Here is a 4,789-nt window from a genome sequence, read left to right as displayed (position 1 = left end):
ATCGTTTATTTGATTTTTCCCAATTTTGTTTCTATTTCTCTTTCTTCTAGAAGTGGCAGCTAGGTGTGCCGGTGATCTAATAATGGCGGTCATTTTGTGTAATTTATCCTGACCTCACCCCAGCAGTGATTAGTACAAGAGTGAAAATATAATCCAAACTTGGGAAAATCAAAAGGAATTTTGGAGTTTTTGCTGGAGCTTGTGGAAAAGGGGAAACTTTCTTTGTCTGGGGTTGCTAAACTAAGGAATTGTAAACCCAGAGCGTAGAGGGGCCACTCTGTGAATAAGGCCAACAGAAGAGAACAGAATTGACAGACTGAGGCCTCCTGACAAATTCTGTATTTCTGAATTCAATTCTGCCTGACCTTTTCTATCTTTGCACATTTCAGTTTCATGAGTCATTGTATTCCTTCTTACTGTTTAAAAGAGTCTGAATTTTCTGTTACATGCAAATAAGAGTCTTATCTGAAGTAGCAAGTTTTAAAGTAGATGGCTGATATGAAAAACCCTAGTAATTATGAGCAAAATTTCTCATTTTCAAAGTAATTTTAACTAACCCTCAAATTTTTCTCTGTGTGTGTGTGTGTGTGCGTGTGTGTGTGTGTGTGTGTGTGTTAACTGTATAGCAAACACTGTTGGTCTTCTCTCCAGAAAATATTGCATGGCTTTACACTGTGAATTAGCCATGCATTTTTAGTAGGAGTAACCTTTTCATCTATTTCTGTTCAGGTAAGCACATGGAATCCTTTGGCTACAGTTTTACTACTTTGAGGATAAGTACATGACCTTACTTGGTCCAATCAAAGCAAAAATCAGAATTTTATTTTAATGGTTGTGGGAAGAAAAACTCTTTCTCTCCTGAATGATGTGGTGTGCAGATGTACGGCCTGGAATTGCTGCAGCCATTTTGCTACTGAGAGGTGAAGCCAGCTGGACTTCATGGGTTGAGTGGGGACTTGGAGAACTTTTCTGTCTAGCTAAAGGATTATAAACACACCAGTCAGCACTCTGTGTCTAGCTAAAGGATTGTAAATGCACCAATCAGCACTCTGTAAAAACACACCAATAAGTGCTCTGTGTTTAGCTAAAGGATTGTAAATGCACCAATCAGCACTTTGTACAAATGCACCAATCAGTGCTCTGTGTCTAGCTAAAGGATTGTAAACGCACCAATAAGCACCCTGTAAAAATGGACCAATCGGCACTCTGTAAAATGGACCAATCAGCAGGACATGAGCAGAGACAAGGGAATAAAAGCTGGCTACCCCAGCCAGCAGCAGCAACCCACTTGGGTCCCCTTGCATGCTGTGGAAGCTTTGTTCTTTCTCTCTTCACAATAAATCTTGCTGCTGCTCACTTTTTGGGTCCGCACTACCTTTATGAGAGTAACGCTCACTGCGAAGGTCTGCAGCTTCACTCCTGAAGTCAGCGAGACCACGAACCTACCAGAAGGAAGAAACTCCAGACACATCTGAACATCTGAAGGAACAAAATCTGGACACACCATCTTTAAGAGCTGTAACACCCACCACAAAGGTCTGCAGCTTCATTATTGAAGTCAGCGAGACCGATAACCCACCAGAAGAAACCAATTCCAGGCACAATACCAGGAGGAAAATCAGTCTGAGGATAGTCAACACACACAGGAAGATGAAGCTGTGAAACGCAGAAGCAGCCGGGCACGGTGGCTCATGCTTGTAATCCCAGCACTTTGGGAGGCCGAGGCAGGTGGATCACCTGAGGTCGGGAGTTCAAGACCAGCCTGACCAACATGGAGAAACCCCGTCTCTACTAAAAATACAAAATTAGCCGGGGTGGTGGCACATGCCTGTAATCCCAGCTACTTGGGAGGCTGAGGCAGGAGAATCGCTTGAACCCGAGAGGCGGAGGTTGCGGTGAGCCGAGATCGCGCCATTGCACTCCAGCCTGGGCAAAAAGAGCAAAACTCTGTATCAAAAAAAAAAAAAAAGAAAGAAAAGAAACATAGAAGCAGAATCTAATTCCTAATCAATTCTACTCTACTTTCATGCACCTGTATGTTGTTCTCTTTATTGTTGAAGCCAATTGAATTTAGTTTTCTGCTACTTGGGTTTGAAAGTATTCTATTACAATGTCCTAATTAAATCCCCAGTCAACTAATAAGACAAGATAAATTCACTGCAAAGTGCCTTATTTTGCTAAAATATCTCTTTTTCAAAACCAAAGAGGCTAGCACAAGGTATGGCACATAGTAGGAGTCCAATAAATGTTGACTGAATTGGATCTAAGTATTATTTTAAATAATAGCTATTATTTTAACAAGTTATGCCAGGCTATGCTAACGACATATGCATTCCTCATTAAATCTTCAAAGTTGTAGTTTATTATTAATCTTCATTTTATAGAGGAGAAGACTAAGGATTCAATAAATAATTAGTCAAAGATGTTCTGATTTAAGAGCACTTACACTTAATTTTTAAAATATTACATGCCATTTATAAAAGGGTTTTATGTTCTGAAGCTTGGCTAAGTAATAACTAACTCACATTTGAACTATGAGAGCTTCAAAAGCCAAAAAGGGCATATAAATTGACCAAGGTTATGTATCATGTTTGACAAAGGGTCCAGATAATTTTACCAAGTAGGAGCTACTTTCATTTTCCCAAAGTCTTGAGATCACTGAGGAGAAAGAAGTAAAGGGAAGGGATTTACTGTCAAGGAAGTCCCTTAATAAGGTGGTCAGTAAATTTTGCTAATTAAGTCCCCTGTTGCTTTCTTCTTGCTCCTCCCCACTGAAGATCCTGGAAAATCATAGAGAAGTAATTGTGGGGTGATTGGGTGAAAGGAAAAGAGAGCTGTAATGGAAAATGGAATGGGAGGTGTATGAGCCAGTATTAATAAAACAATAAATAATTAAGAGGACTTGATCTAACATGCAAGTTGAGAGCCCTTTCAGGAGGCTCTTGCCATTATGGTGTGTTTTCTGCCAACTTGAACATGATAGATATAGGTTTTTGCTTTTGTTCTAATTATATCTAACGTTAGTTACTGATTTTCTTTTATAGTTTTACCCACTCTTCTGACACTCATCCTATTGGTTAGGAAAGTAATAGTCAAAGCACTAAACATCACTAGAGTATGGAAATAGATGTACCAACTGTGGTAGACAGAACAACAATACCCCCTGCCCACCCAAAGATGTCCATGCTCTAATCTCTAGAAATTGTGAATGTTACCTTACATAGCAAAAGGGACTTTGCACATTTTATTATGTTAAGGATCTTGAGATGAGAAGATTATCCCAGATCATGAAGATGAGCCTAATGTAATCACAAGAATCTGTATAAGAGGAAGGCAGGGGTGTCAGCAAGATAAAGCAGGTGTGGAAGAAAGCAGAACTTGGAGTGAGGTGCTTAAAGATGTTGGAAGAAGCCACAAGCCAAAGAATGCAAGTAGAAATGCATTTCTAGCCTTTAGTAGCTAGAAGAAGTAAGGAAATGGATTCTCCCCTGAAGGCTGCAGAGGAAACACAGCCCTTCCAACAGCTTGATTTTAGCCCTTCAAGACTAATTTTGGCCTTCTGACTTCCAGAACTATAAGATAATAAATTTAGGTTGTTTTTAAGCTACTAAATTTGTAATAAGCCCTTCAGTTTGTGGTAATTTGTTATAGTAGCAATAGTAAACTAATACACCAACTAATTCTAATGGATGCTGATCATAAACACTGGCACAGCAGTAATGGTATATACTGGCTGAATAAAGTACTGTCTGCAGGAAAACCAGTCCCTATTCCAGGGATGGGATTCATGCCTGAGCCAATGAATACAATAAATTCCAATAGCTACAATGATTGGTTCAAGGATGGTTACATGAGCCAAGCCACACAATCAGAGTCCATCTCAAAACTTTTATAGAAGTTTCTGAAAAAGAGACTACTTTTTTGCCATTGGATGTGAAGTTGGAAGAATATAGGCCAGAATAATCTTCACACACTTAATGAAGGTCCTGTCTGAGAGTAAGACTAGCAGAAGAATCAGAACTAAGAGTTGAAGAAGGAAAAGCAGATCTTAATGTAACTGTTTAAAGTTGCTTTGCTCAAATTTTTCAATTATTTTATATCAGTTATCTGTTGCTGTGTAAAAATAACATCAAAACTCAGTGACTTAAACAATTAACATTTATTCTTGGTCGTGAGTCTATGGGTCATCTGGGTAGCTCTGCTGATCTGGTCAGGCTGGCTCCTTTTGACTAGGCTTTCTTAGATGTATGTGGTCATCTGGGGACTGATTGGTCTAGGATGGCTTCATTTACATACCTGGTGGTTAGTTGCCTGTAGGGTGGAGCAAAGAGGACTACAACTGGTCTTTTGTCATCTAGCAGACCAGTGTATGTTTATTCACATGGCAATTACAGTATGTATTGGATAGCAGAAATGTACAAAGACTCTTTACTCTTATACAAGGAATGTTACTTCTGCCAAATTTTATTGGTCAAAGTAGTCACAAGGAAAGCCCAGATTCAAATGCTACTGAAATAAACTGTCTTGATTGAAGGAGCTGCTAAGTCACCTTGGAAAGCATGTGAATACAGGGAGGGATGAAGAATTGGGGATAGTTTTAAAATCAATCTATCACATGAGCCTAAAGTGAGTTCTACTCTTAGATGTCTCCATTATAAGAACCAATACAGTCACTTTTTGATTGAGCTTAGTTTCTTATCTCTCATATCTACCAGAATTCTAACTAATGCAATGATTGTTTGACCTATGCAGCCAGATTTTGGGCTACCAAAGGATGAGTTTCATATGC

The sequence above is a fragment of the Macaca mulatta genome, chromosome 1, assembly GCF_049350105.2.
Source record: "Macaca mulatta isolate MMU2019108-1 chromosome 1, T2T-MMU8v2.0, whole genome shotgun sequence".
In the NCBI taxonomy this organism is placed as follows: domain Eukaryota; kingdom Metazoa; phylum Chordata; class Mammalia; order Primates; family Cercopithecidae; genus Macaca; species Macaca mulatta.
This window is presented reverse-complemented; position numbering follows the sequence as displayed.